This window comes from Caretta caretta, chromosome 3 (assembly GCF_965140235.1).
Source record: "Caretta caretta isolate rCarCar2 chromosome 3, rCarCar1.hap1, whole genome shotgun sequence".
In the NCBI taxonomy this organism is placed as follows: Eukaryota; Metazoa; Chordata; order Testudines; family Cheloniidae; genus Caretta; species Caretta caretta.
This window is the reverse complement of record NC_134208.1, coordinates 181,221,776-181,245,664: the sequence shown is the minus strand read 5'-3', so window position 1 is coordinate 181,245,664 and position 23,889 is coordinate 181,221,776. Positions and strand designations below refer to the sequence as shown.

Genomic DNA, 23,889 nt, shown 5'->3' with positions numbered 1-23,889 from the left:
GTCAAATCATGACCTATATTAAAAAAAATATCTCCCATGAGCTGCTTTTCTCCCTCCAAAATGTTTGTCTAATATACTTTCTTCCTGGTTACAGGATTTTTTTTTTGCCTAGTCTGTTTTCAGAAGAGATGAGAAGAAGCATTTTTTATTTTACATTTCACAGTGAGCTAGGTTATCAGATTATTCTCAGTTCAAAGTAGAGATGAAAGCCACTACAAAAATATATGGCTGCTCTTTTTCTAAGAAAAAAATCTTTGTAGAGATGATATGGTTTCTGGTGTTGTACGCAACCATTCTATGCTGAGAAGTTTGTTTTTAGGAAAGGAAATAAGAGAATAACATTGGCTGAAGCTACAAGGGACTGTAGAGATGGAATGGGCCAGATGTTGAGTAGTGCAGAAGCCCAGTGGTTTCAGACCTGCAGGAACTCTGCAGGGGCCTGGACAGTTGTCAGGATGGCATGGCAGCCACTTTATTCTTGGGACTTGAAGAAGCCTAGAAGGGGTAGGTAGCTCATTTTTATGAGCTACCTACCTTCACCTCCCTTTCTGTCTGTCTGTCTTTCCCTTGCAGGGATCATGGAGCTTACTTTGCCCTAGCCAATGCTGGGGGGAGCAGAAAAAGGTGTACCTCTGTGCCACTCAAAAAACAAACAAACCACTTTTCCTATACAGTACTGAGAGGAGGATTGTGTGCCATTTCTCTGACCTGACTGCCCTGGCATTGAGCTATCCACTGTATTTCTATCCTGATAACTCCATTTTGGAGCTGTCAGTCGGCTCCTCTGGTCTCAAATCTAGCTATGTTTTGCTGGTGAGAGACCCATTTCAGTCCAGACTGGCAAGTAGCTTACTGCAGGACCGAAAGGGGACTATCAAAACCAAATTAGGGTAAAACCAAGATTGTGGATCCATGAGGCAGAAGAAATGCCAAATAGAGAAAATCTGTAATTTTTCAACAGCTTAATGGAAAATAACATCCTCGTTAAAGGGGAAAACATGAATAGCACTGTCAGCTTGTCAACCTGACCCTTGCAATTAAATAAACTTCAGTTCCACTTATTTTTTGCTAGTCTTTTGAGAGGGGAGAAATATTCTTTTGATTGGGAAAAAAGTGTAAAACTTTATTTTTAATGTGGTTCAACTAAAGGTTAACTAAAGGAATGCTCAAAAAGAACAATGAGCAAGAGGTAACAACGGATACATAAAAAAAGATTGGCTATTATACAATTAAATAATTTTTGGTGAGTACTTAAATTAACTCACAATTTGCTGAACTCCCCCTTCAGACATGTGAATGTACTGATACACTTAACTGAAAGGAGCAGAAGTGGCTCCTTTTGAAGTCAATGGCAATACACCCTTTGGCTTCAATAGTGGAGGATCAAGTCTTTAGGTCCTGTGATAGGGCGCAATGAACATACCTGACAGCACTTTGGAGAGATAAAAAAACAGACTTAACTTATAATGAAAACCTGATGGGTAGGGGCTGGGTGATTATAAAGCCAGAAAGTTAGCAGCAGAAGGGATCGATAGTGAGATAGACTCTGCTGTTACTCTCTGGGGGCTGAAGCAGCAAGAAATGGTCCAGGAAGGCAGCAAAGAATCTGAGGGAGTTATGCTTCTAGTTATAGGGTCCCTGGGCTGGAATCCAGAATAGAGGGAGGACTGGGTTCCCCTACCAGCCACAAAGGAAGGTGGGCTGAAACCTCGGAGGTAAGCAGTGTAAGGGATCAGACAGAAGATCTGCTATAAGATTATTGAAATATAGCTTGAGTGGACTCTCTGTTTTCCTGGAAGGGGGGACTAAAGTGTGACATGGACAGAGGGCCAACTTGTGGGAAAGAGAGATCACTGCAATGATGGAGTGACTGTTGACAGGGGTTGCTGTATGAAGCGAGAGCCACTATGCCATGCCAAGCCACATAGAAGTGCTCGTGTGTTGAGTGAACCCCTTCACAGGTCCTGATCCTGCAAAGCAGTGTTACTTACAAGCCATCTCATTGACTTCAGTGGGACAAGTCATATGTTTAGGTGCTTTACTGGCTGGGGGCTGGGCCCTCTAGACAACTTTAGATGAGAGAAAACCTGGAGAAGCAGAACTAATGACATATGGGGAATAGATAAAAATGTAGTAGCACTATCCCATGGTAACTAAAACTCCATTTATAATGCTCAACCACCTCCTCCAATAGAAATACTCTTGAGAGGGCCAGAAAACCTCAGACATTCCTAGGGTCACTACATCAGAAAACATGGAGTTTTTCATAGAATCAAAGAAGATTAGGTTTGGAAGAGACCTCAGGAGCTCCTATAGTCCAACCCCCTACTGAAAGCAGGACCAGCTCCAACTAAATCATCCCAGCCAGGGCTTTGTCAAGCTGGGCCTTAAAACCTCTAAGGATGGAGATTCCACCATCTCCCTAGGTAACCCATTTCAGTGCTTCAGCACTCTCCTAGTGAAATAGTTTTCCCTAATATCCAACCTAGACCTCCCCCACTGCAACTTGACACCATTGTTTCTTGTTCTATCATCTGCCACCACTGAGGACAGCCTAGCTAATCCTCTTTGGAACCCCCTTTCAGGTAGTTGAATGCTCCTGTCAAATCCCCCCTCACTCTTCTCTTCTGCAGACTAAATAACCCCAGTTCCTTCAGCCTCTCCTCATAAGTCATCCGGATCTAATGCATCCAAGGGTGCTGAGGGAGTTGGCTGATGTGATTGCAGAGCCATTAGCCATTATCTTTGAAAACTTGTGGTGATCGTGAGGGGAGGGAGGAGGTCCCAGGCAATTGGAAAAAGCCATATATAGTGCCCATCTTTAAAAAAGGGAAGAAGGAGACTGGGGAACTATAGACCGGTCATGTCCTGGAAAGATCATGGAGCAGTTCCTCAAGGAATCCATTTTGAACCACCTGGGGGAGAGGAAGCATATCTGGAACAGTCAACATGGATTCACCAAGGGCAAGTCATGCCTGACCATAGGTGCTAGAACTAGGGGTGCTGCAGCACCCCCTGGTTTGAAGTGATTTCCATCATATGCAGGGTTTATAGTTTGGTTCAATGGCTCTCACGCAGCGGACGTGATATATTTTGACTTTAGCAAAGCTTTCAATATGGTCTCTCACAGTATTATTGTCAGTAAGATAAAAAAGTATGGTTTGGATGAATGGACTATAAGGTGATAGAAAGCTGGCTAGATTGCCGGGGGTAAATGGGTAGTGATCAATGGCTTAATGTCTAGTTGCCAGCTGGTATCAAGCAGAGTGCCCAAGTGGTCAGTCCTGGGGCTGATTTTGTTCAACTTTTTCATGAATTATCTGGATGATGGGATGGATTGCACCCTCAGCTAGTTCACAGATGGCACTATGCTGGGGGAGAGGTAGATCCTATGGAGGGTAGGGATAGGGTCTAGCGTGAACTAGACAAAGTGGAGGATTGGGCCAAAATAAATCTTATGAGATTCAATAAGGATAAGTGCAGAGCTGGGAACCAACTGCCGAAGCAGCAGTTCTTCAGAAAAGGACCTGGGGATTACAGTGGATGAGAAGCTGGATATGAGTCAACATTGTGCCCTCGTTGCCAAGAAGGTTAACGTCATATTGAGCTGCATTCGTAGGAGCATTGCCAGCATATCGAGGGAGGTGATTATTCGGCACTGGTGAGGCCACATCTGGAGTACTGCGTCCAGTTTTTGGCCCCCCAGTACAAAAAGGATGCGGACAAATTGGAGAGAGTCCAGCAGAGTGCAATGAAAATGATTAGGGGGCTGGAGCACAAACCAGGGGGTGCTGCAGCACCACTAGTTCTAGCACCTGTGGTCAGGCATGACTTGCCCTTGGTGAATCCATGTTGACTGTTCCAGATATGCTTCCTCTCCCCCAGGTGGTTCAAAATGGATTCCTTGAGGAACTGCTCCATGATCTTTCCAGGACTGAGGTCATGCTGACCGGTCTATAGTTCCCCAGAGTCTCCTTCTTCCCTTTTTTAAAGATGGACAATATATATGGCTTTTTCCAATTGCCTGGGACCCCTTCCCTCCTCCCCCAATCACCGTGAGTTTTCAACGATAATGGCTAACGGCTCTGCAATCACATCAGCCAATTCCCTCAGCACCCTTGGATGCATTAGATCCGGGCCCAGGGACTTATGCACGTCCAGCTTGTCTAAGAAGTTTGTAACCTGTTCTTTCACCACTGAGGGCTGCTCACTTTCTCCTCATACTGTGCTGCCTAGTGCAGCAGTCTGGAAGCTGACCTTGTCTGTGACGACCAAGGCAAAAAAGCATTGAGTGCTTCAGCTTTTTCCACCTCATCTATCACTCAGTTGCCTCCCCCATTCATTGAGGGTCCCACACCTTCCCTGACCTTTTTCTTGTTGCTAACATACCTGTAGAAACCCTTCTTGTTACCCTTCACATCCCTTGCTAGCTCCACTCCCATTGTGCTTTGGCCTTCCTGATTACAACCCTGCATGCTCAAGCAATATTTTTATACTCCTCCCTAGTCATCTGTCAAAGTTTCCACTTCTTGTAAGCTTCTTTTTGTGTTTAAGCTCACAGATGATTTCTCTGTTAAGCCAAGCCGGTCACCTGTCATGCTGCTATTCTCTCTGCACATTGGGATGGGTTGTTCCTGTGCTCTCAATAAGGCTTCTTTAAAATACAGCCAGCTTTCCTGGACTCCTTTCTCCCTCATATTAGCGTCCCAAGTGAACCTGCACATCAGTTCCCTGAGGGAGTCAAACTCTGCTTTTCTGAAGTCTAGGGTCTGTATTCTGCTGCTCTCCTTTCTTCCTTTTGTCAGTATCCTGAACTTGACCATCTCATGGTCACTGCTGCCCAGGTTGCCACCCACTTCTACTTCCCCTACCAATTCTTCCCTGTTTGTGAGCAGCAGGTCAAGAGGAGCAGAACCTCTGGTTGGTTCCTCCAGCACTTGCACCAGGAAGTTGTCCCCAATAGTCTCCAAAAACTTCCTGGATTGTCTGTGCACTGCTGTATTACTCTCCCAGCAGATGTCAGGGTGATTGAAGTCTCCCATGAGAACCACGGCCTTGATCTGGAAACTTCTGTTAGTTGTCTGAAGAAATCCTTGTCTACCTCATCATCTTGGTCTGGTGGTCTATAGCAGATGCCCACCACAACATCCTCCTTGTCGCTCTCACCTCTACACTTAACCCAAAGATGCTCAACAGGCTTTTCTCCAGTTTCATAATGGAGCTCTGAGCAATCATACTGCTCTCTTTCATACAGTGCAACTCCACCACCTTTTCTCCCCCACCTGTCCTTCCTGAACAGTTTATACCCATCCATGACAGTGCTCCAGTCATGTGAGTTACCCCACCAAGTCTCTGTTATGACAATCACATCATAGTTCCTTGACTGTGCCAGGACTTCCAGTTCTTCCTGTTTGTTTCCCAGGCTTCTTGCATTCACGTACAGGCACCTAAGATAATTAGCCAATTGACCTACTTTCTCAGTATGAATCAGGAAGCCTCCCCCATTGCACCCTCCTCGTTGTGTTTGCTCCCAGTATCCCACTTCCCCACTTCCCTTTGGGCTTAGGTCATCGTTCCCTGGCAAACCTAGTTTAAAGCTCTCCTCACTAGGTCAGCAAGCTTGACTTCAAAGATGCTCTTCTCTCTCTTTGTTAGGTGGATCCCATCTCTTCCTAGAAAACCTTCTTCCTGGAACAACATCCCATGGTTGAAGAATCCAAAGCCCTCTCTTCAACACCACTTGCATAACCATGCATTTACCTCCACAATGAGTTGGTTCCTACTTGGGCCTTTTCCTTCAACAGGGAGGATGGATGAGAACATGACTTGCGCCTCATACTCCTTTATCCTTCTTCCCAGAGCTACGTAGTCTGCAGTGACCTGCTCAAGGTCATTCTTGGCAGTATCAGTGATGCCCATGTGGAGAAGTAGGAAGGGGTAGCGGTCCTAGGGCTTGATCCGTCTCAGCAGACACTCCATCACATTCTGAATTCTAGCTCCAGGCAAGTAGCACGCTTCTTGAGTCTCCCAGTCTGGGCAGCAGACAGATGATTCCATCTTCCTTAGGAGGGAGTCCCCGACCACCACCACCCATCTCCTCCTCTTGGGAGTGGTGGCTGTGGAACCCCCATCCCTAGGACAATGCATCCCATGTCTTCCAGTCAATGGGGGTCTCCTTCTGATGCCTTCCCGCAGAGAACTCTTCCAATCCATTTTCTGCCATAGAACCTGTGCAGAGAGCCTGAAAATGGTTTCTTACCTCTATCTGTATTGGGGGTACATGGGTTCTCCTCTTTCTTCTTCTGGAGGTTACATGCCAATTTTCTTCCCTGTTCTGCACTGCCCCCTCTGATTCTTCAGCATGCTGTGTCTGCAGTTCCAAACACTGACTTCTATCCAGAAAATCTTCATTTTCTCTGATGCAGCGCAGGGTTAATACTTGGTTCTCTAGTCCTTTAACCTTATCTTCCAATATGGAGATCAGCTTGCACATCGTACAAACGAAGTCACTTCTATCCTCTGGGAGAAAGACCAACATCCTGTGCAGGTCACAACAGCCGATCGCTCACTATCCATAATGTCTTCCTTCTAAGAGCCTCTTCAAATGTTGCATTTACTGCTCACAGAAGCCTGAAAGGCAAAAACTCTGTGGGAACTCCCGCAGGTGAGGTTCAGTTTTTGTCTCCATGGAAATGCTAGTTTTTCTTACCCAAACTTGGAGATCCCAGGGGATGCACAGGTAGCCAGGATCTTCTGCCAGGAAACCCTGTGTTGCTTTATTATCAATGTTATGACTTGAGTCCCATTAAGTACAGCTATTCAGAACACTTTCCTTTTATCCAAGTCTCGTAACTTGGAGATTTTCTTTCTCCATGGAAAGTAAATGAAGCATACACTTGGCTCAATTTAAAAACAAACTGAAAGAAAGAAAGTTCTATATGATGTGACTGATTAGAGAGACTGTATTTGCACTTCAGATATATATATTCACCCCATCCGACTACGAATGGTGATGTTCCTCCTCGGCTAACTATGACTAGTTTCAGCATCTCTCAGTGAATAACATACTGTAGGGGGAACAAATTTCTTGGGCCTATCAATAGCAGAAAAATAAGTCAAGTAAGATTTTATGAGTATCAGAGGGGTAGCCATGTTAGTCTGGATATGTAAAACTGTCAAAGAGTCCTGTGGCATCTCATAGACTAACAGACGTATTGGAGCATAAGCTTTCATGGGTGAATATCCACTTTGTCAGATGCATGTAGTGGAAATTTCCAGAGGCAGGTATAAATATGCAAGCAGGAATCAGGCTAGGGATAACGAGGTTAGTTCAGTCAGGGAGGATGAGGCCCTCTTCTAGCAGTTGAGGTGTGAACACCAAGGGAGGAGAAACTGCTTTTGTAGTTGGCTAGCCATTCACAGTCTGTGTTTAATCCTGAGCTGATGGTGTCCAATTTGCAATTGAACTGAAGCTGAGCAGTTTCTCTTTGAAGTCTTGTCCTGAAGTTTTTTTGCTGCAGGATGGCTACCTTTAAATCTGCTATTGTGTGTCCAGGGAGGTTGAAGTGTTTTCCTACAGGTTTTTGTATATTGCCATGCCTAATATCTGATTTGTGTCCATTTATCCTTTGTGGCAGAGCTCCAACCTTGTCCCCTTGGGTCCCGTGCTTCCAGGCAGTTTATGCTAGCTTCAAAAGCTCACTGCAACCCTCCACGTAGCCCTTCTCTTTCTAGAGCCAGGGATACAGTCTACTGAGCCCTTTTCATCATAAGCCAGCAATGGAGGTTGGTGAGTTAATTTCCACAGTCTCTGTTGCTCTACTGCCCAATGCCAAAACAGTTTAGCCTCCTGTCCTCATTTTTTTCCAGATAAGTTATTGCAATTAGGACTGCAAGCACTATGAAGCAGGGACTATACTTGTTAGTTTTTTGTACTGCACCTAGCACAATAGGTATCTGCACCTAGCAAAAAAGCAAGGAGCTAGGCCAAAGCTACAACTAATAATTACCAATCATTTAGAACTCATACAGTATTTCTAACACCATGACAGATTTTCAAGTTTAAAAATCTCTGCCTACAGAGATTGTATGAGTCATACTGTTTGCATCTTCAAAACTTGTTGTCATATCTAGAGGAAATAATTAATTCAGCTACAAGGATAAAGTTTTATTACAGCCTTTATAAAGGATTTGAGGATTACATTGAATAGTGCAGCAATCGAGCCGATTTTTTTTTCAATAGCACCTTACTGATGAAAGGTTTTCCAGTGCTCTGCACAAAGAAATATAAAGCAGTTTTCGGGATTTGGCAACAACTCCCCCAGAGACCTAGATTTTTAAACTTATTGTATTATAGGGAAAGCTGGGGGGGGGAACATTGTCCCAAAACTGTTTTAGATGAGGGAGACACAAGACAACCTGGCTATCTTCTTGGCTTTCTGAAAGCGCTAATGGATCTTTAACACCCAACTTTGAAGTAGGAGTAGACCTTATCTTTGTATCTCCTTTAAAGGAATTAACCTCTAATCCTTTCTCAGCACTTCACAGGTTCCTTGCACAAGACAACCTGCATGGGTGTAAAGAAGAACACTGAATTTTTGCTTTATCACATGTGACAGGGGTGGGCCAGATGGCTATAGGAGAGTAATAGAAGGCAGATATATTAGCCCCAGGCTAAGTAGGTCCCTTTTCCCTTGGTAGGGTAACAGGGAAGGTTCCAAAACACCCAGGATCCTTCGGGAGACATTTAAGACAGGCTGATTAGAACACCTGCAGCCAATCAAGAAGCTGCTAGAATCAATTAAGGCAGGCTAATCTGGGCACCTGGGTTTTAAAAAGGAGCTCACTTCAGTTTGTGGTGTACATGTGAGGAGCTGGGAGCAAGAGGCACTAGGAGCTGAGAGTGAGTACGCGGACTGTTGGGGGACTGAGATGTACAAGCATTATCAGACACCAGGAGGAAGGTCCTACGGTGAGGATAAAGAAGGTGCTGGGAGGAGGCCATGGGGAAGTAACCCACGGAATTGTAGCTGTCGCACAGCTGTTCCAGGAGGCACTCTAGACAGCTGCATTCCACAGGGCCCTGGGCTGGAACCCGGAGTAAGGGCAGGCCTGGGTTCCCTCCAAATCCTCCCAACTCCTGGTCAGACACAGGAGGAGTCGACCTAGACTCTGAATTCAGAAAAATGGCCAAGCTGAGGGCTGTCGTGAAGCTCCAAGGTGAGCAAATCCGCCAATAAGCGCAAGACCCACCAAGGTAGAGCAAGAACTTTGTCACACAAAATTTACAATTGTATGTTTTCTGCATACCTTCTTACAATCTCTGAGTTGTCATAGCTGATGCTTCCTCTTATGATGTGACTCTAGTGAACCACAATTACCAGCAGCCACCAGTGATGCCAACATTCTCAATAAACATTCAGACAACACTTTCTTAAACAAAACTTATGAAGACTAAAGCCAATGTTCGTGGGCAGCTGGGAATTAAAGTATGTTGCGAAGTATTGCCTACTTATGACTTTTTCCTTAAAGTCCTATCTGCCAGAATCATGTGATTACAATGAGAATCTCAGCTTTCATTAATAATAAAACATTTCTAGGTCTAATGATTGTAAAGAAAAGCTTGAACATATGGCACAAGTTCAGCATAAAGATTCAAGTCAGCTGACAAATAAGTCTCACTTTTTAAGCCCATATTATAATTGGGAGGGGAGTGGGGTTGACATGATTTTTTTGAATGCTTGCAGTTGGCAATACTGACATGGTCACTGGGGATAAAGCTTCTAAACGAGTGCTATTCAAAGTGGTCGTCCATGGACTGGTGCCATCAGCTGCCGATCTGCGCACACATTGGAAAAAAAAATTGCCGGTCCCCCACATCAGATACCTTGAGAAGCACTGTTCTAATTCTGTCTTGGGCAGGTGTTTGATATATTTCCCTTTGTCTCTTCTGCACATTGAGAATACTTGTAAAGCTTGTCATGCCAGTAAAATATTGTAGGAAGTAAATTGTGTTCTGACGAACACAAAAGGATTTATCCAGAATCATTTTGTGAGAGACCTCATTTAATCAAGAATTGTTACGATATTCCTGCACTTCCTTCCCAAAATGTGAATTTAAAGAAAACAATATACATTGGTCTAGTCTACAGCAACCCTGGCTCAAAGTCTGTTAGCATATAAGCCTGTTTGTTAGCCTGAGATAGAATTTTGGGTTTTGACTTTTAATACTCTTACATCCTTACTAATATGTGTGAAGAACAAAGGACAAAGGTGCTGTGTGTTGCATTTCCCACAACCAGATGGGGCTTTTATTACAATGCGACAGATAAAGGATGGAGCTAAAATAGTTACAGGGTATGGTAGGAGTGTAATATATGAACGCACACTTGACAACTGCCTCAACTCCTTATCTCAAAGCAAGGTCAGGCAGCCAGTCAGGAGGCGCGTGTTAGGGGGCTTATTCCTTCACCCACTTACTTCCCTGGTCCTTCTCGCATGAACAGAGAGCAACAATACCCGAAGTCCAAAGGTGCAAACAATTCGATGTTTATTGGGGTGAACTTCCAGCAAGCATGATTCCAGTTTCCTTCCTTAGTATCCTCCTTCCCAGCTCTGACACCACAGAGCCTTACGCCTGTGTCCCTGTTCCTACCCTTAGCCACACATGATTCCAACTTCCTTACTCCCATTCCCTGTTCCCATTTCCCCCTTTAGCAAAACATGATTCCAATTTTCTTACCCCCATTCCCTGTTCCCATCTCCCCCTTTAGCAAAACATGATTCCAATTTTCTTACCCCCATTCCCTGTTCCCATCTCAGACACCCACATGCCCACCCCCACCCACACCCACTCACTTCCTCATTGACTACAGATTATATAGTAAAACTTGAGTTCTGCTTAGCTATACCTTAACCAATCATTTTCCTGAAATTTAACTAACCAATCCTAACATATTGTAACATGATTATGTAACCAATTATATCCTACCACCTTAATTAGTTTACACCCAGCAAAATTAATTATACAGCAGACAGGAACAATCACAGAACCAGAGAGATTATACAGACAAACAATAGCAAAGTGGGAACTATAATGACAAAACAATACAGAAGTGAGGATTTCACATCCCAGCTATTGATAAGTGAGTTCTTGCCAGACAGGATGCTATCAAACTAAGTTTTCTTTTACATTTTCTAGGCACTTCCCTTTCTCTGGAGGTGATAGGAATACAATCCTGTCTTGATAGTGCCTAGCAGCCCAATAGCACCTTATTTCAATGTGACTAGTTTGGAATGTGAGGATGTGACTGTTCGCTTCCCAGGTTATGGCTGCTTCTGCTGCTTAGCCAAAGGCCTTAGCCTAAGAACAGGGCCTCAGACTGTCACAGTAAGAGAAGGCCCTTACACCAGCAGATAGTGATTTTGATTCTTTCTTTTATACCTCTATAATTAGCCAAGTGATAAGAATACACCTAAATTCTTAGAGTATAGGCCTTTACAGACAGGCCTGAATATCTATATCCTAACAGCGCAATGGGGGATTGAGGGGGGAAGTAAAACACTAAAAGACCAGAGAAATGCCTGCCCCTGTCTGGAGCACAACCTCACTCCTTACCCCTCCCATGGGGTAAAAAAGGGGTGGGATGAAGACCCCGACTCACGACCCTCCAGAACAGAACATGACCATAAATTATAAGGGGTGTGAAAAGGGTCATGCATTGCAGCTATGTATGGGCCTGCTAAGAAGGAGTTGGAGTGGGAATGGGGAAAGGGGAATGATAATGGATGAATGGGAGACTGGGAAGAGGAGAATGAGGAACAGAGACACAGGCAAGGCCCAACAGCGTCAGAGCTGGAAACAGAACACTGGGAAGAGGAGGCTCCCTCAGTGTATTGAGCTAGGGTTTAGAAGAAGAAGGGGTTCTACCGGCATATAGAACTGTAGTAGGGGGAGGGGAAGGGGAAAACTCTATTGGCACCTAGAGATAAGCCTGACTGCTGTGAAGGGCTTCAGACTTCTGGTCTTCTGCTTTCAGTCTGCGTGACAATAACCAGGGAAGGGGGTGAAGGGAAAGCCCTCTATCAAAGTCATTCACAAAAATCTTCATGAGGATTCTTGGCCAACAGAGAGGGCCTTGTCTGTTTGTGTCTTTTTCACTGTTTCTCAATCCAGGATGGAGTTGTGTCATTAATGTATATTCCTGATTCTTTTGCAGGTTGCTACACATGGAATTCCATCTGCACAATCTCTTTGTCTTCTTTCAGGTTTACGGACACTTTGTCTCATGGCTTCTTAAATGGAAAGTGTTGTTTCTGCTACTATGAGGAAATTATTATAATCCAGCATATTTTTAGACACTGAGTAGAAAATGTCTCTCCACTTTTGTCTCCTTTATTGCAGAGTTTATATCATCTTCCATTCTGTAGTTTATTATTTGATCTTTCACCTCTAGTTTAAAACCATTGGTTCTATAGTTTAAAACCATTGGTTTCTTAGTTTTATACATGTCATTGTGGAGAGGTAGCAGTTGAATTTGTTGTTTATCTGGTGCGAGTGACTCATGCAGTACTGTTGATCCAGGGACTTGGACATCCTTGAGCAAATCTTCTGGCTCCCCTGGTAAGATTACTGTGTTTGGAGAGGTAGTGATGTTATGTAAGAGTACATTCTGCCTTCATTTCACTATAGGTTTAGAACCTCCAGTGTGGTGGTATGCAAAGATTGTATGCAGGTTTGGCGTCCTGCCCAGATTTACTTGGGATGGGGAGATGATGTGCACTGCTCGACGTGCTAGTCTTGTATGAGATATAAACCAAGGCCTTTGTTTCCTCTCTCTCCTCATCTTCACTGGCTGTCAATGTGGAAGTTAAAAAAAATATAATGGCTCTTTGAGATAGTCCTAGTCTTGTGACTATCAGTCCATTCACTAATAAAAAGAAGATGTCAGGGTCTAACGCATTCAGCAAGAGTTCACACAAGGCATCCTGGCTTTTTTATTTATTTACTGTAAATGCAGTTACTGTCCTTGAAAAGTATTTGAAGATATGACATCTAGAGTAAACAAAGTGCTTTAAAAAGCCAAAATTGAATTTTATTCTATTCCACTTCTTGAAACCATACCATTTCAAATCCTGTATGATTTAGGAAGAAATGGGGTACTTCACCTGCTGAAGGGGCTGTCACATTTAAGTGATTAATGTTTGTACAGCACTTGAATGCATTGATGTGTAAATGTGGTCACACTCTTACTTTCAGATGGTACTATCTTTTGACTTTACCAGTTCTAATGGTGTTTCCAATTATATGTCTATGAGGAAACATCTCTCATCCCCATAAAATGTTCAAATCACTATTTATTTACAGTTATGCTATTAAAATTTAGCTCTTTTCCTCCTTATCATGTTACAAAGGAGATCAGTATCACTTTGCCTCTGTGCCTCAGTTTATCTTTCTGTTAAGTGTCTTGTCCCAGCCCACACATCAGGCCAATGGCTGAGTCAAAAATAGAACTGACGTTTGAGTCCCAGTCCAGTGCTCGATCCACTAGGTCACACTGCTCTTTTCTCATTTTATTGTTTAAAGCCTACAAAGCACTGCACCTGTAAAATAAATTTCATAGAATCTTTAAATATCACCCCATTTTCCAATGATCTGCTTCTCCAAATCAATTGAACAATACCCAACATGTTCTAAAATGTCTGATTTTAATAAGATACAAAACAGTTTTATAAGGAATAAGTGCAGATTTACTTCCTGTTCACAAACAAATTGTTCTATCACCGGTATGCTCTAGCAATTTTTGACATTTGCCACCTAGATTAGCTGAATTTACCAGGGCATTTGCAGTCTCTTCCATTCACAGTATGGCACATTCCTGCAAGGACTATGGTATGGTAAACATCTAGTTTTGAGTGGCACCCACTCTATAATGCACTGAAAAGTACAGGGCTCTTTACTGAAATCATTTCAAAGCGATGGCAAGTGCCATAAAGTTAAACAAAAAGTTATTTTTAAGGCTTGTTATAATTCTTCATTTTCCCTTAATATTCAGCACTTTGTTCCCCTAAGAAGCTGCATATATACTAACAATGCTAGCCTCTTTGAATCTGGTTACATTTAGAATAATAGCTGGAAATATATGAAATTGTTTAATGCTCCTCTATTCTAATGTCTTTTAGTGTTAATAGTTAGGGCCTCTGAAATATCAGAAGTTATCTAAACACAAAGATGAATTTCTGAGAGTCAAGCTAGGCTCCAGCATTCACCAGGTGAGTAGTAAAAGATACTTATTTCTCAAGGCCACTTTCATATTAGCTAGTTAGAACTAGCTAAGAACCATGGCCCTTATTTTGGTATGTAATCTCTCCAAATAAATGCCTCCTCTTCCTCCAGTCTCCTTATTTGGAGAAGCTACAAAGAAAATGACAAATGTTGTAGGACTTTCTTGTCTTCTGGCCTGTTAATTATGTTAAATATTTGGCATGGCTGGGACTGATCTGCTATTTACTGAAGTCAGTGGCAAAACTCCCATTGAAGCCCATGGCAGCAGCCTCATTGTGTGTAATAGATAATCATTCATCCATGGTTGGAGGCAACTGTGCTTCCCAATTTCATTTCAAAAGCTAATGAAGTTGGCTTCAAGTCCACTTAATATACCTACCAATGCTAGATTTGGATCAAAATGTCAGCTCTGTTTCCCAGGTCTGCTTAGGAGTATTATAGCAGGCAAAATGAGACTGTGTTTAGATAATAACCATAATATAACTGAGACAAGACACAAGCTTCTCAAAAAATATTTATGGATAGATAAAAATGCTAATACTCTAGTAACCACAGAGTAGTGACTGACATCAATAGTTAGAAATAGCAAAACTGATATAGGTCACTTTACACTGATTTTTTTTCAAAGAAAGCTAATTTAAATGCAATTATATCCCCCAAAAGATGTGAAAATGTTTGGGATGCTAATCCTGATTACGCTGAAGTCAATGGAAATCTTGTTGTTGGCAACATGGTTGAGCAACTGATGTTAAACAGTTTTCCTGTTGAAACTTTCATGGATTCTATTACTACTAACCATGCCCTGTGTGACACACAGCCAGAAAGGGTTAAGCAACTTGCAGGCTAATTGACCCAGATTCAACTTTAGGGACATATTGGTAGATAAAGGTTCTAGTTTTTTGTGTTTACATATATATTGTTAGAGGGTGATAACCAAACAGTTCCTGTCTATCACTGTATTCTGTTAATTCAGAGATCAAAGGAGATGTTAACATTTAAATGAACTGTGAATGGAGTAATATCATTGTTCTTATTTCTCTTTGAAGTATATAGTAAACTACCTGTAAATGGTAGGAGATAGGCAATTGCCTTATGTTAATCCATATAGCTAATTACCAGTGATACTTTTAGGAAATAGGAGGTTACTTCAAAGAAAACTATTCTTCACCTTCTGTCAAGAGGCTGACAATAGCCTGCCAGGGATCTACAGAAACTCTTGGGCCCTGATCCTTTCATCTCAGATCTGCATAAGCTTCATTAGGGGAAGTTTGAGTTGCAAGACTGAGATGCCCAATCCCACCTGGATCATCCTGATATTGGACATTGGATTGCAACCTATGGACTAATTCTGAAAGGACTCTTTGCAACTCTAAAGTTCACCATCTCTACTATGAAACTGTCCTAAATACTCGATTCATGTCTGTATGTATAATGATCTTTTAACCAATACTCTCTCTTTTCTTTTTTTAATACATTTTAGTTTAGTTTATAAAAATTGGCAGTAAGCATGTATTTAGGTAAGATCTGAAATATTCATTAACCAGGTGGATAATGTTTCCAATCCTTTGGGATTGGTAGAACTTTTTATATGATGAACAAGATTTTCAGTATTAATCATATTTGACTTGGTGTCTGGGTCGGAGCCCAAGGCTGGGTTGTTTTAAGGGAACTATGTTTTGGCTTCTGGGTAACCAGTAAGGTATCGTAGAAGTTGTGTTGTTGCTGGCTTGGTGAATCACCAAGATTATTAGAATCGCCACCAGTTTTGGGGGTCGTCTGCCCCATTCTTTGCAGTTTGCCCTAACTGAGCAATCTCAGTGTAGCCTCCCTGGTACTGTGGTCACACCCCATCTTATATTTTTGTGGGCATCTCTCATTATTCACAAAAAGAAAAGGAGTACTTGTGGCACCTTAGAGACTAACAAATTTATTTGAGCATAAGCTTCCGTGAGCTACGGCTCACTTCATAGGATGCATTCAGTGGAAAATGCAGTGGGGAGATTTATATACACAGAGAACATGAAACAATGGGTGTTACCACACACACTGTAAAGAGAGTGATCACTTAAGGTGAGCTATTACCAGTAGGAGAATGGGGGAGAGGGCTTTTTGTAGTGATAATCAAGGTGGGCCATTTCCAGCAGTTGACAAGAAAGTCAGAGGAAGAGTGGGGGGTGGGAGGGTGGGGGATAAACATGGGGAAATAGTTTTACTTTGTGTAATGACACATCCACTCCCAGTCTCTATTCAAGCCTAAGTTAATTGTATCCAGTTTGCAAATTAATTCCAATTCAGCAGTCTCTCGTTGGAGTCTGTTTTTGAAGTCTTTTTGTTGAAGTATTGCCACTTTTAGGTCTGTAATCGAGTGACCAGAGAGAGTGAAGTGTTCTCCAAATGGTTTTTGAAGTTATAATTCTTGACATCTGATTTGTCTCCATTTATTTTTGATGTAGAGACTGTCCAATTTGACCAATGTACATGGCAGAGGGGCATTGCTGGCACATGATGGCATATATCACATTGGTAGATGTGCAGGTGAACGAGCCTCTGATATTGTGGCTGATGTGATTAGGCCCTATGATGGTGTCCCATGAATAGATATGTGGACACAGTTGGCAGCAGGCTTTATTACAAGGATAGGTTCCTGGGTTAGTGGTTCTGTTGTGTGGTGTGTGGTTGCTGGTGAGTATTTGCTTCAGGTTGGGGGCTGTCTGTAAGCAAGGACTTGCCTGTCTCCCAAGATCTGTGAGAGTGATGGGTTGTCCTTCAGGATAGGTTGTAGATCCTTGATGATATGTTAGAGAGGTTTTAGTTGGGGGCTGAAGGTGATGGCTGGTGGCATTCTTTTATTTCCTTTGTTGGACCTGTCCTGTAGTAGTACCCTGTCTTCTGGGTACTCTCCTGGTCCTGTCAATCTGTTTCTTCACTTCAGCAGGAGGGTATTGTAGTTGTAAGAATGCTTGATAGAGATTTTGTAGGTGTTTGTCTCTGTCTGAGGGGTTGGAACAAATGTGGTTGTATCATAGAGCTTGGCTGTAGACAATGGATCATGTGGTGTGACCTGGGTGAAAGCTGGAGGCATGTAGGTAGGCATAGTGGTCAGTAGGTTTCCGGTATAGAGTGGTGTTTATGTGACCATTGCTTATTAGCACCATAGTGTCCAGGAAGTGGATCTCTTGTGTGGACTCGTCCAGGCTGAAGTTGATGGTGGGATGGAAATTGTTGAAATCATGGTGGAATTCCTCAAGGGCTTCTTTTTCATGGGTCCAGATGATGAAGATGTCATCAATGTAGCGCAAGTAGAGTAGGGGCATTAGGGGACGAGAGCTGAGGAAGCGTTGTTCTAAGTCAGCCATAAAAATGTTGGCATACTGTGGGGCCATGCGGGTACCCATAGCAGTGCCGCTGATTTGAAGGTATACATTGTCCCAAAATGTGAAGTAGTTATGGGCGAGGACAAAGTCACAAAGTTCAGCCACCTGGTTTGCCGTGACATTATCAGGGATACTGTTCCTGATGGCTTGTAGTCCACCTTTGTGTGGAATGTTGGTGTAGAGGGCTTCTATATCCATAGTGGCCAGGATGGTGTTTTCAGGAAGATCACCAATGGATTGTTGTTTCCTCAGGAAGTCAGTGGTGTCTCGAAGATATGCATCCGATGAAGTGAGCTGTAGCTCATGAAAGCTTATGCTCAAATAAATAAATTGGTTAGTCTCTAAGGTGCCACAAGTACTCCTTTTCTTTTTCCGAATACAGACTAACATGGCTGCTACTCTGAAACCTCTGATTATTCAGGTGCTCCCTCCTGCCGCTTTTCACTGTCCTCTTACTACCTATGTGTCTTCTATGCAGACATACGACTCTGTTGCCCAAAGCACCAGTGGAAACCTTAGCTCCAACTGAGAGTTACTCCGTTCCTCCCCTTAGCTTTACACTGCTTCTATTCCAGGACCATTCAAGGGCCCAGCGTCAGTTACAAGTTTTGACAACTCAAGGGTTGCTTTAGCTTATGTGCTGTTCACCATTGCCCCCTTCGACTGCAGGGAGCAAACAGTAGCTGGAATTCAGTATGGTCCAGCCACAGCCACATTCTGCTTCAAATGCCTCTTGTCCTGGCATTCCTCCCAGAAGTCCTGGGTTTCATGGAACTGTTCTCCTTTGATCTCCAAATTCCCCTGTTCTGGTTGAAGTTAACACTTCCTGCATTTGTGGTGTCCTGTGGGAGAAAGGAGATTATTGTCCCAGGCCTCCCAGTTAAGAGTGCCCCCAAACCAAATGGTGTTGCAACCTGTTACACAGGGTTGCAGTGTGGCTCAACCTTGGCCCAGCTGCCCTTCCATCTCCAGCTGCAAAGGGGCAGATGGGCTAAACTTGAGTTGCTCTGCATCCAGTTTAGCCAATTGAAATGTTGCGAGATATGCACTGGCATACACCGTAAGTCAGGGATGGGGCAGCAGGGGAGAAATGTTCTTGGGGCACTGTGGAGACACCCCTTATTCAAAGTGTACTCCCTGGAGGCAATTCTAACCCTTACTGTACAAATGAATCCTATGGCTCCCCATTCAAAAGGCTTTAAAGAGAATTAATTTAATAAAACAACTGTTACTGACAACTTCATCAGCATTGCACCAGTTAGTAAACATGGTAATAACACTGAAAGGAGGTAGTTATGGTAAGGAAGCAAACCAATGCTAACAGCAATAAAAAATTAGCTATAAAATATCAATTTTGAGAAAATCAAGAAAAAGATGGTTGCCAAAAGTTTGTCATTTGAAAAGATACAGAAGTCTGGATTTGTCTGCTAATGCTAGTCTGAAAAGTATCAACAGGTTTCTAATTAGAGAGCAAAGCACACACCTCTCACTTCTATGGCCATATGTCACCCTCACATGTGCCCTGAGAACATCAGATGTCTGTCTAATGTAAACAACCTCAAGCACTTACATAATGCTTCATATTTCAAAGGTTTGTAACATTCTTGGCTGGCTGGTTCAGGGGAAAGGCAGGACCATATCTCTCCATTTCCCTGACAGCACCAGTAAGGGGACAAGCAGGGAGCAAGGACTGCACTTCCTGCAAGATTATGGCCAATCCCTGCACGGGAACACACAAGGTAGGCAGAGTCCAGAGCAGAAGCTCCTGTTCCAGATTCTGCACCTACATGCAGGTGGGCTAGAATCTAGCATTAGTTGAGCACTTGGAATTTTTTCTGATCTGATTTTGAGTTTTGATGTACAACGTCATACACATTCATTCAGGCGTTCCAACAGACTACACAAAATCTAATTTACACACACATCATATCCACCTAATTATCCTGCCAATCAAGAATAAACAGTATTATACTGTTTCATAAACATGTAGGCTACACATTTCACTGCAATACTATTACACTTACAGTGTCTGTTCACTTAGGCACAATCAGCAATAGCTACTATATTGTTGACATCTGTATTTCTGGAAAGGAAGCTTGTTAAATTGTCCAGAAAACATGCTAACTAAGTAAATATAATACTCTAAATAATAATAAATAAGTAATCTCTTACTTTCATAATAAACAAAGTATTTGAATATCATTTTTGACTGCCATCTATGTTTAAATAGTACTTCGTCTTTTTTTCTATTCTATCTATAACTCTAAGGCTTTGTCTACACTATCAAGTTTTGTTGGCAAAAGTTATGCTGCTTTAATTAAAGCACTTTATTAAAATCGCTGTTGCATGTCCACACTAGCTCCTTGTGTCAGCGGAGCACATTCACACTAGAAGCTCTTGCATTGACACAGAGAGCAGTGCACTCTGGTAGCTATCCCAGTGTGCAACTGGCTGCAGGATGCTTTGGGATGACTCAAGGGGAAGGTACAGCATCACATGATGCAGGTTTCTCAATCTCATCATTCCATGGGCATCCTAGTAGATTGTCAGCCACTTTTCAAGTGAAGCATGTAGGGGGAGGGAGAGGAGAGTAGTGTGTCTGGGATGGGGGAGACAGCAGGCTGAGTGACCTATTCTGAGGCAGAGGGAGGGGGATGCTGCTCCCACATCAGCCCCGGGCTCTCCTTGGCACAGCATTCTCTCCTGAAGCAGCCCGCTTTGCCTGCCTATGCTTCTGTGATTCCCTCTGAGTTCTCCCACAGCCTCATCAGCTGCCCAGAGGGACATCCCAACCAGCTCTGTGAGCTCAGCACAGCAATCCCCCGCCCCCATTCCACTCCCTGCAGCAGTAGTTCCCTCCCCCCCATTCCTAGTGTAGGGAGAACAGGAGCATTCCATGTTAATGATTTGCTCTTTGTTCCCAGAGCAGAGCAGCATGCTCAGTTGTGAGATACTTCCTGAAGCTTTGAAACAGGAGGGGCACATGCCTGCAGGGCAGCGGAGATTGAAACAGTTGGCAGAGTGGTCATGGCAGGCATTGTGAGATACTGGTAGAAGCCAGTTATGTTGACAAACCAAACAGCAGTGTCTACACTAATGCTTTGTTGCGTTAACTTTTCCACAAAAAGCTTTATGCCTCTCATCTACTTGGTTTTGTTTTGCTGCCAAAAGTGGTTTTGTAGTGTAGACACCTCCACTGTTTTGTTTGTAAACGGAAGCTTTTTCTGACAAAACCTTGTATTGTAGACAAGGCCTAAGTCTGCGTTCTACCATCTGGCATAGTTTTGAAAATATTTTTAATAATTGCCTAAAATAATGGAGACTACAGTAAAATTGAAAAAAAAAAAAACCTCATTGCGTGCTTTGCTCACAATGACTCAGGACAAGATAGGACCCAGGAGAATCAGACAAAAACAATGCACCGTGTAACAGAGTACTTACTAACAGCAATCTCACAGTAGATCTCTTACTTCTCTTTTCATCCCCACATGGTTCTGATTTTTGAGGCACTGATGAAGGAAAATGCTCTCAGGTGCTGCAGGGTCAAGAGGAATCTGATTTCCCTTGTAAAGACGCTCAATTTACTCAGGGTACCTTGCTGTAAGGTTTGTGGGAAGCTGGAAGTCTCCTTTTCTTACATCTAAGCCCTGGTCTACACTATGGGGTTAGGTCAAATTTAGCCGCGTTAGGTCGATTTTAAAATGAATGTATCCACATGACCAACCCCATTCCGTTGACTTAAAGGGCTCTTAAAATCGACTTCTGTACTCCTCCCCAGTGAGGGGAGTAGCACTAAAATCAACCTTGCTGGGTCAAATTTGGGGTACTGTGGATGCAAATCAATGGTATTGGCCTCCAGGAGCTATCCCACAGTGCTCCAATGTGACCGCCCTAGACAGCACTTTGAACTCCGATGCACTAGCCAGGTACACAGGAAACACCCTGGGAGCTCTTGAATTTCATTTCCTGTTTGGTCAGCGTGGCAAACTCAGCAGCACAGGTGACCATCCAGTCTCCACAGAATCACAAACGAGCTGCAGCATGGAGCGAACGGGAGACACTGGATCTGATCGCTGTATGGGGAGAAGAATCTGTGCAGGCTGAACTCCGATCAAAAAGAAGAAATGCTAATATACATGCCAAAATTGCACAGGGCATGATAGACAGAGGCTACAACAGGGACACACAGCAGTGCCGCGTGAAAGTCAAGGAGCTCAGGCAAGCCTACAAAAAGACAAAGGAGGCAAACGGTCACTCTAGGTCAGATCCCCATACATGCCACTTCTATGATCAGCTGCATGGCATTCTAGGGTGGGACCCTACCATTACCCCAGCACACTTGCAAGGGGGGAGTCTCACGCAACACGGAGGGGGATTTTGTGGAGGAGGAAAAGAAGGAGGAGGAGAATGCGCAGCAGGCAGGTGGTGAATCCATTCTCCCTGGCAGCCAGGACCTTTTCATCACCCTGGAGCCAAAACCCTCCCCAGGTGGGATTCCCAACCCTGAAGGCGGAGAAGACACCTCTGGTGAGTGCACATTTGTAACTACAGTACAGGGTTTAAAAGCAATAGTGTTTAATGTTGGATTTGCCCTGAAGGCTTGGGATGCATTTGCGGCCAATTCAACTACTGGAAAAGTCTGTTAACGTGTCTGGGAATGGAGCGGGATTCCTCCAGGGACATCTCCATGAAGCTCTCCTGGAGGTACTCTGAAAGCCTTTGCAGAAGGTTTCTGGGGAGACCTGCCTTATTTCATCCTCCAGGGTAGGACACTTTACCATGCCAAGTCAGTAGCAAGTAGTCTGGAACCATTGCAGCACAAAGTATGGCAGCAAATGGTCCTGGGTTTTGGTAGCATTCAAGCAACATTCGGTCTATATCTTTCTGTGTTAGCCTCAGGAGAGTGATATAATTCATGGTCACCTGGTTGAAATAGGGGACTTTTTGTAAGGGAACAGTAAAAGGACCCCATTCATGCTGGGCTGTTTGCACTTGGCTAAAATGGATCATCCCAGAGAATAGCCATGTGGTGGGGGAGGGGTGAAGGGATCATCCCAAATAGCCACACGGTGGGGTGGGGAGAGGTGTGTGCTGCACATCCCCCCGAAAACCACAGCCCCTCCTTTTAAATGGCAAACCCAACCAGCATTGCTTGCTATGGGAAAGGAGGACGCTGCAGTTTGAAAACATTCCCACATGTTATGAAGGCAAATAGAAGCCAAACTCAAGTACCAAAAGGCTTACCATGGCTGCCTGGAAACCGAATACTGTTGCCCAGCCTTGTGTGATGTGTCACCATACCAGCAGGCACTCAATATAAAAGGCAAAATGCGACCTTGTACCTAAAGCACATGTGCTGTCTGCTGTGAATTGCTTTATTCACTGTGAAAGAGTCTCTCCCTTTTGTTCTCAGAAATGTATCATCTTAAATTTTACTCTCCTTTTATATGCTCCTGCAGGTGCAAATGTTTCTATGCTCCCCCTATCATCTCCGTCCCTAAGGTTATCAAAGATTAGAGGGTGAAAAAAACGCACTCGCAATGACATGTTTTCGAGCTCATGCAGTCCTCCTGCACTGACAGGGCACAGCTGAATGCATGGAGGCATTCAGTGGCAGAGGCCAGGAAAGAATTAAGTGAACACGATGAGAAGAGGCAGGATGCAATGCTGAGGCTAATGGGGGAGCAAACGGACGTGTTCAGGCATCTGGTGGAGCTGCAGGAAAGCCAACAAGAGCACAGACTGCTGCTACATCCACTGTAAACTGCCTGCCCTCCTCCTCAAGTTCCATATCCTCCTCACCCAGATGCCCAAGAATGTGGCGGTGAGGCTCGGGGCACCCAGCCACTCCACTCCAGAGGATGGCCCAATCAACAGAGGGCTGACATTCAAACAGTTTTGATATGTAGTGTGGCTACAATAAGCAATGTGCCCTTGTCCTTCCCTCCTCCTCTCCTCCCCCACCGCACCCTACCCCACCCAGGCTACCTTATCAGTTATCTCCTTTTTTTCCCCTAATTAATAAAGAAAGAATTCATGGTTTCAAAACAGTAGTGACTTTATTTCCTTTGTCAGCTGTGATCGAAGGTGGGAGGGTTGTTGGCTTAAAGGGGATTAAAATCAACAAAGGGCACAGGTTTGCAGCAAGGAGAAACACATACAATGTCACACCATAGCCTGGCCAGTCATGAAACTGGTTTTCAAAGCCTCTCTGAGGCACAGTGCACCTAC

At 43.7% G+C, this 23,889-nt stretch overlaps 1 long non-coding RNA gene across 1 annotated transcript in view; it reads left to right on the top strand.

The window, feature by feature from the left end:
* Positions 1-15,779, top strand: part of LOC125633529 (uncharacterized) — a 32,453-nt gene extending 16,674 nt beyond the window's left edge. The window contains exon 3 of the long non-coding RNA XR_007355642.2: positions 12,219-15,779. This is a non-coding gene — a long non-coding RNA (uncharacterized LOC125633529). The remainder of the gene's footprint in view (positions 1-12,218) is intronic.
* The last annotated feature ends 8,110 nt before the right edge of the window (positions 15,780-23,889 follow it).